Source organism: Aulostomus chinensis, chromosome 1 (genome assembly GCF_037954235.1).
Source record: "Aulostomus chinensis isolate RoL2024-O1b breed Wild chromosome 1, RoL_Achi_v1.0, whole genome shotgun sequence".
Lineage (NCBI taxonomy): Eukaryota > Metazoa > Chordata > Actinopteri > Syngnathiformes > Aulostomidae > Aulostomus > Aulostomus chinensis.
In genome coordinates, this window is record NC_141320.1 from 33454867 (window position 1) to 33463658 (window position 8792).

The 8792-nt window shown below is 44.5% G+C and overlaps 2 non-coding genes across 2 annotated transcripts; both read right to left on the reverse strand.

Annotated features, from left to right (window-relative positions):
* Nucleotides 1-1448: 1448 nt before the first annotated feature.
* trnaq-uug (transfer RNA glutamine (anticodon UUG)) lies at nt 1449-1520 on the reverse strand. The gene has a single exon. It is a non-coding gene; the product is annotated as a tRNA-Gln (tRNA).
* A 6463-nt stretch (nt 1521-7983) lies between these two features.
* Nucleotides 7984-8066, reverse strand: trnal-cag (transfer RNA leucine (anticodon CAG)). The gene has a single exon. It is a non-coding gene; the product is annotated as a tRNA-Leu (tRNA).
* Between the last annotated feature and the right edge of the window lie 726 nt (nt 8067-8792).

The window sequence follows — 8792 nt, forward strand, 5'->3', positions numbered from 1 at the left end:
TTCAAACAGACTCCAAAGTGTAGCTGTGATGCGGAGGGCAGCAGCCTTGTGCTTGGTTCCGTCATGGTTCTCTGCATTGTTAGCAAACTCACCAAAGACCTCCCTGAAAGCAGGATCATTTTCCCAGAGTGCTTTTTTAACCAAGTACCAATTTGTCCCTCTTTAAAAACAACAAACAAAGATGAGGTCAGACTGAGATGGACGAGATGATATGGATGTGATTTATGGCTTTCAAACACCAAATATTCAATTTTTCTTCAGGGCTTTTGAGAGGTTCTGGGTAATGAATGAAAATTTAAGTTGGACAAAAACGACATGCGGGGTCACTGTGTGTGTTTCACAAGTTTCACCTGGAACCAAACAACCTTGGAGGGTAAAAGCTCCAATCATAGCCACTCAGATGCAGCAGCAGAAGAAGCTGTCATCCACCCTGACAGTCAGAGCATCAAGTCAAGGAAACATCACCATCTTGTAGTTCCAAACCTCCACCTGTCAGATTCAGCTACTTCTTATTGTGGGACTTTAAATTTGAACACAATGGAATTTGGACAAGGAGTTTTCCTTCCAGTCCAAACATCATCGTCCAGCCTCCAACCAGAGGTCCATCAGTTATCATGGAGCCACAGGTGGAGTCTGGGTTCTTTTCTAGAATGAGACGGCAATGACAGTCCTGCAGAGTGACATCACTGACATGAATTGATGACTTCAGTCACATGACTGGATGACTTCAGTCATGACTGGATGACTTCAGTCACGTGACTGGATGACTTCAGTCACATGACTGGATGACAGTGTAGATTCCAATGTAGAGGTTGGGGAAATAGTCTCTGAGAATCCAGCTTGAACCAACGCCCCCCTTGTTTTTCAAAAACCCAAACAGCGACCATCAGTCTCCCTCCAATCTTGTACTGGGTTCAATGTTGCTGTTCCATTTTGCAGCAGTAGGTGTCGCTGTGATACCAGGTTCAATTCAAGATTCCCAACTCCAGTTCATGCTGGTGACCTCAGTGGCAGGTAAAATGGTGCTTCAGTGGATCATGTGATCAACTCATGTGTGTCCTCACTGCTCCACAGGTCTGTCAAATGTTCTGTAAAATAGTTGGACCCAGCAGAGCTGCTAGATTAGGAGTTGATGGAGTCGTTGCAGATACCAGGGTCCAAAGTCCAGCTTGAACCTGGTTTGTGCAGTTCTTCGTCAAGCTAGCAGCCATTCTCTTCTTTTCACATGGCCGTGTCTCCTGATGACTCAGGACCAGTTGATGTCCATTTACCTGTCATGGTGACAGAGAACTTTCTCCAGCTCAACCAGGACAAAACTGAGGTCTTAATTAAAGCTGGAGGCAGCATTGTTAGGACCTGAGCCTCCTCCCGTCCACCGCAGCCAAGGAGCAGGAGTTGGCCACGGACAAACACAACTCCACTTTCAAAGCCTGTCAGAGACGTGCTGGAGGCTCCACCGAGATTTGAACTCGGATTGCTGGATTCAAAGTCCAGAGTGCTAACCGTTACACCATGGAACCTGTCCAAAGAAGATGTGATTGAGACGAAATATGGCACTAATCATGTAGGAGGGACTACAGTGGTCATCTGGTTTTAATTTTCACAAACAAATACGGTTGAAAACTTTGAGACAGTGACACAGAGCTCTTATTTGAAGGACCATGGGATGGGAAATATCCCAGACCTCTGAGATCAGAGCGCTCACTTTGATCTCAGGGTCCTGACTTTGGGGGTCCTTCCTTTGGTCTTCAAATACTTGTGGTTTTTATTGGCAGAACTTTCAACTTGCATGCAAAAAGAGAATCACAGTCAATTTTAACCCAGCAGACAGTGTTTATTTCTAATGAATCAGACAATCGCACAAATGAGAATGAAAGGAAAAAACAATAAAATGTTTTAAAAACCTTCTCCACTCTAAAGCTTTTTAAAGTTCATTTGAAGGTTCAAAGGTGGTGGTGAGGAGGTCACCCTGATCCTCCCTGTCGTCACTGCCAGGATTCTTTCTTCTGGTGCTGTGGTTCTTCTGATGAAGGGGGCGTGATGTTTGCCGTCTCAGGCTCCACCAAATGTCCTCTTTAGGACGCCACAATGTGGCCTCTTCACTGCTCCATCTTCCCTGCATCGGAGACACCAGGGTTCCTCCTGGTGCCGACCCCATCGTCCTTCTACCCAATGGTGCGGCCATGGATCCTCAGAATACGCTGGGATCCTTCTTCTCATCAGAGCCACAGTTTTTCCTGGAGGGAACAACAGGAGCTTTGTTGTAATGTTTTGCTCGGTGTTTCCTGCTCAGAGCGTCAGGATCTGTGACGCCATCTTGTGGTAGGGGGTCATCATCTTATTGTGTGGTAGTGGATTCATTGATCTGCTGTTTCAACACATTCAAGTTCATTATCCATCCATCCATCGTCGTCTTCCGCTTATTCCTTACTGGTAAGGGTCGCAGGGGGGGTGGAGCCTATCCCAGCGTCTACGGGAGAGAGGTGGGGTACACCCTGGACAGGTCGCAAGTCCATCGCAGGGCCAATATACAGAGACGAACAACCATTCACACCTACGGTCAATTTAGAGTGTCCAATCAGCCTCGTCCCCAAATTGCATGTCTTTGGACGGTGGGAGGAAGCTGGAGTACCAGAGAGAACCCACGCAGGCATGGGGAGAACATGGAGACTCCACACAGAAAGATGGCCCTGGCAGACACAATCCTAATGTAACCAATTATTTTAAAATGACAGTAACAAGTAATAAATAACACATTACAGCTGTTCAGTAACTTGCCCAACACTGGTTTGTGAGTGGGTGTTGTCCTGTATTGGCAGCAAAAACTCCTTGAAAGTTTTGTCTTCAAAGAAAAGTGTCCTTTTCATGTTGAGCTGTGGACATCAGCTGACTGCTTCTGTTGACGCTGCCTTGTTGGCAGGAAAAGCCTGAGCCAGAATGAAGAGGGAGTTCAAGGCAGTAGGTTTCACTGCAGAGTTTAGGCCTCCATCCAGCAAGGAACCAGAATGATGATGTCAGCACTCCTCCAGCACTGCTATGCAGCTTAGAGAGGTCGGAGAACCACATGACTTCTCTCACTTGTTATTGATGTTTATCCCTATCAAGAGATAATTGATGTCATGTATATATTTGGATATTGATGTGTCATTCATGTTACATAAAACATGATAATAATAATGTTCCTTTTGGGAATTAATTTTTTGGAGTGCAAGTAGAAAATGTAGGAGCCACACATTCAACTGAGCTGCAAAGTTCTGAAGTAGGCAGCATTTATTGTTCCCACAGGTTGATAACTGACTTGAGGTGGTGACACGGAGACGTGGACACAACAAACGATGAGCTGATTCAGAGACACGAGGCAGAAAAAGGAGGATGAACAAGTTACTGGTGGAGTAAAACATTCAGGAACATCCAGGCCCAAAGACAAGAGAAGGCAAAGCTCCAGGAGTCTTTGATCTCTGAATTCTGTGCATTGATCTCCTGCTTCAGTCTTTGATCTCTGAATTCTGTGCATTGATCTCCTGCTTCAGTCTTTGATCTCTGAATTCTGTGCATTGATCTCCTGCTTCAGTCTTTGATCTCTGAATTCTGTACATTGATCTCCTGCTTCAGTCTTTGATCTCTGAATTCTGTACATTGATCTCCTGCTTCAGTCTTTGATCTCTGACTGATTCTAAACTCATCAAAGGATCACATCAGCATCTTGGTCCAGACTCCAGATGGTGATTTTACCAAGTGCACTGCAGCAGTCCTTGTTGCTGTCTGCTGTTGGGTCACAGCAAAGTAAGGAAACAGCCTGACGGTCCTCAGGAGGAAATTCAACAGCCTCTAAAGATGGAGGTGAATCTAGATCTGCTCATGTTTGCTGTCCTTGATGAACTTGGGCGGTACTCTGGTGCAGGGATGAGGTCATGGAGCTGATCTGGTGCAGGGATGAGGTCATGGAGCTGATCTGGGAGCAGTCCTGATGTCAAATGGACAAAATGTGTCAACATCAAATAAAATTGTAAACCTATTTGAAGCCTTATTTTGTGTTTGATGGACATTTTTTCAATCTCTAATGACCGTTTTAACTGAACCTGCTGGATCCTGTGGTGCCTGATGAGGAGACAACTTGAGTACAAAGTTGAAGAGGAGGGTTTTTGGAGGGGAGATGATTTTACTTATTTTTGCAGTGTTGTAAATCAAAATAATTGCAATTAAATGATAGAATTTTCTCCAAATTTCCTGACTAAGATGGATTCCAAACCAAATCAGCTGTCACAAGGGAAAGTCTGCATGTACACACACACACACACACACACACACACACACACAGACTCACACACACACACACACACACACACACGCACACACACACACACACGCACACACACAGGTTTGCACAGCTATCCTAGTTCGGACATTAATTTCCATTTCATGTACAGTTTCACCTTAATCCTAATCCTCACCAAAGGATGTCTAATCCCTAATCTGAACCTAAACTCTACTCAGACCTAAACTCTAAAAGACAAATTACTTTGTCTTTGGTCCCTGTGAGGATGAGGAGTCCTGATCACGTTCTATAGAGAAATGGTCTCCAATAGAAAAACAGATAAGACAAGAAATGCATGTAACACACACACACACACACACACACACACACACACACCAACTGACATTCCCAGGGACTAAACCAAACCAATTCCTACTTAACCCTAAGCTCCACCTCAGTTCTAGATGAGACTGGTAGAACATGGAACCTTCCCATCAGCTTCACCACCACTGGAGTATCTGGTCAACACCAGAATGGTGGAGACAAGACAACATGCGACCAATCCTCTCTCTCTCCCTCATCATCAGCTGCTGCAGCCCTTGAAAGAAAACCTTTGACACATGGACCTACAGTAGGAGCAGGTGTTGTCTCCTCTGGAACAGCAGTTTAACGTTGTTGGCAGGACTGGAACCTGAGCAGGGAGACCCCAATGGATTTCTAGTCCATCGCCTTCACCACTCGGCCACAACAACTACACTCACACACATGAGTAGAGGATTGATACTCAACAATTTATATTTATTGAAGCATAGTAGGTTTTTTATCTTCTCACAAACACAAACTATTTGTGTGTGTGTGTGTGTGTCAGTGGTTTTGATGGAGTAGTGAAGAGGATAGGATAGTGAGGATTTCTCCATTTTTGTCGTCACTCTGCAACTAATTTTCAGTTGAACTCACAAGAATGAACAAACTTTGACATGTTTCTTTCTTTTGTGTGTCAACAACTTTGGTCTTGACAGCTCCTGACAAACACACCACACACACTCTACAGTTCTAATCTGTTGAGAACATGAAACGTGCGGCCCCAGTGACCCTGCAGGACATTTTTGTCCATTTTAAATTTTGATTCATGACCCAGAACCTCTCAAAACCCCAGAAAAATAAAGGTTTGGGTGCATTAAAGACATAAATAATAACAACATCATGTTTCAAGGTTTTCTTCTATCAAATTATTTCCAACAAGATGAGGGAATTCCTAAAATGTTTCAGTTGTTGAATTCTCAGCAGCCTAAAGGTCAACCTCCATCATCTGCTGTGCTCCTTAACAGAGGAATTAGCTCAAATGGTAGAGTGCTAGCTTAGCATGTGAGAGGTAGAGGGATCCATGCCCTCATTCTCCAGAATACTTTAACTTGTTCTGTTGATCAGAGGAGCTGCTGGGTGATGAATGCTGATGTTTGTCCACTGCTGTGATAAAGTGTCCCCTGTTACTGAGATGAGGATGAACACCTGCTCAGGTCAAAGCTGCAATGAAGTCAAGTCATCACCCTATAAAGCACCAAATAACAAAAGTTACACTTTACAAGTAGAACAGGTCCAGTTCAACACTCCTTAAATGAATTTACACCCAACAATTCTTCATGAGCAAGCACATCCTAGCTTAGGCCCAACTTTTCTTGGCACTCTCCCAGATGCTTGGGAGCTGCTGGGGAAGCGCTAGTTAGGCCTAAGCTAGGAGCTAAGCTAAGTTGGTCTACACCAGCTAGTGAGGGCTGGCTAGCTCTCGCAGCTTTTGGTGCAGAGCTGCTGCAGGTCCAATTCAACATCGCTAAGCCTCACCTCCAACACAACAAGAAAACTACATTTAACACACTTATCAGTATCACTAAAGGAGGCAGAGGAGGAAGAAAACATGTGGCACTCTGAGCAGGAGAGAGGAGGACAAGAGGGAGAAGCCATCGTTAGCTTGGAGTGGAGAATTTATCAGGCAGAAAGACTGTTGCTACCAGAATGATGGTCTTTTAAACTTCAGCCAAATAAAGCAGTTAGGTATTAATTTTTGGTGGGTAATTAGTCAAGGAAATAAGGAATTAGCAGGGAGGATCACACTTTAGCGAGCACAATGAAGCAAGGCTCTACGTTCAGCAACACAGAAAAAGGACTTGAGGTCACACGCTTCCTGAAACCAAGGTCAAAAATCCAGGACGGACGAAGGGGAGGACGACAAAGACAAAGACACAAGAAACAGAGATAATAACCATCAACTCCATAACAACCATAACAAATATAACCATACAGAACATATATATCAAATATAACAAGAAAGGCATTAAAAGATATGTCACCTCTGGTCAAATACCCTGATTTGCATTTGTGTCTGTCAGCATTTTCATTTTCATGTTAAAGCCTCCAGAATGAGGGGATGAATGCTGCAAAATGGAACAGCAACATTGAACCAAGTACAGGATTGGTGGGAGACTGATGGTCGCTGTTTGGGTTTTTGAAGAACAAGGAGGGCATGGGTTCAAGCTGGATTCTCAGAGACTATTTCCCCAACCTCTACATTGGAATCTGCACTGCCATCCAGTCACATGACTGAAGTCATCCAGTCACATGACTGAAGTCATCCAGTCATGTCAGTGATGTCACTTGGCAGGACTGTCATTGCCATCACATTATAGAAAAGAATCCAGACTCCACCTGTGGCTCCATGATAACTGATGGACCTCTGGTTGGAGGCTGGACGATGATGTTTGGACTGGAAGGAAAACTCCTTGTCCAAATTCCATTGTGTTCAAGTTTAAAGTCCCACAATAAGAAGTAGCTGAATCTGACAGGTGGAGGTTTGGAACTACAAGATGGTGATGTTTTCTTGACTTGATGCTCTGACTGTCAGGGTGGATGACAGCTTCTTCTGCTGCTGCATCTGAGTGGCTATGATTGGAGCTTTTACCCTCCAAGGTTGTTTGGTTCCAGGGGAAATTTTAGAATTCCAGTCCCCAACCTGGGCTGTTCTGAAACTCTTCTCCTGAATCACTCCTGAGCTGCAGCAAGAACAAATACCAGTGCCAACCAGATCAACTTCATGGCTGCTAACAGCCTCAGACACTTGATTTCCATCAATCTGGAGCCAAGAAGGCCCTCACCTGTGGTTCTCCTCCAGGAGGGTCCAGGTTCTGCCATTGGGGCTCCTGGTGCCACTGCCAGAGAGCCTCAGCTGCACACTGCAACATTTCAACAGGAGATTGACATTCCTTCAAATGTCCTGACATCTGATTCCAATGGTTCTGTTCCATATTTATATTTTAAAATAAATCACACAATGAAAGCTGCCTCAGCTGGTTTAAGAGAGAGAACAAGCTAAGAGATCTGAAACCAGTAAAATATGCTTTTCTGTGTGCAAACTAGTGAGGGGCATGGAAGGATATTTTACCACCAATCCAGAACCCAGACTTTAGTCATGTGATGAGATGGCGACTCTGATTATGAAGTTACTGGACAAAATGTGAATTGAGAGAAAACACATTTCTTCAGCAGACTTTGATCCAACATTGAAGTTAAGAGTTTGGTGGCTGCTCCATGTTGGAGGAAACCAGGCGATGTTGGACCGTCACAGGGAAGCTCCTTTGCTGCCAGTTCAACCACTCACTCCCATCAGTGGAGAGCAGCTTCAACTGGGTTTGGAATGTACCATTGTGGATGCATAGGAATGTGGAGAAAATGTCCTTTGTCAGAAGTGGGATTCGAACCCACGCCTCCAGGAGAGACTGCGACCTGAACGCAGCGCCTTAGACCGCTCGGCCATCCTGACTGACACTGAAAGTTGCAGACTTCAATATCAAATGAATTCATTCACTGACAAAGTAGAATTTTTTCCACAGGAGCTACTGGCTCCTTAGTCGTTACATTTATTGTTAACATTAAACACACAGTCTGTGTTCATGGCAGTAAGAAATGAACCAGAACATTTGAACCACGTAACATCTCTTGATCAGTTTGGTACATGGGACACATTCCAGACAGGAAGGTCCTTCTGAGACTTGAAATGGGATCACTGGATCCAGAGTTCTCACCCTTCCACCCTGGAACCAAACACAAGGAGGAGGTTCCTCTAAATACAACTTGACATCACCTGCAATCAACCTGTTGATATTTGGAGGTTCATCTTGCTCTTGTTCCAGACTACATTGGCAAAAGGATCATGAACCACAAGGAAATCATGGAACTCCAGATTGATTCAGGACTTTCTAACTCCATCGTATGACCTGGGAGCAAAGACTGGCCAGGCCTTCCTTAATTTATCAGTTAATTACTGCTTCAACAAACATGCCACTTAATTAAGTTACCAGAATTTCTCTCATTGAAAAACCCACCAGCCTGATTTCTTGACATGACATGAAAAATTCTCCAAGAACCCACAGTTGGGTGGAAAGATACCAGGTTAACCAGGAGGAGTCCTGTTCCTGAACCATGGATGGAACAAAGTCCACTGGAAAACTCAGCAGTTCCTGAGTGCCAGATCCATCCGGGAGCTTGG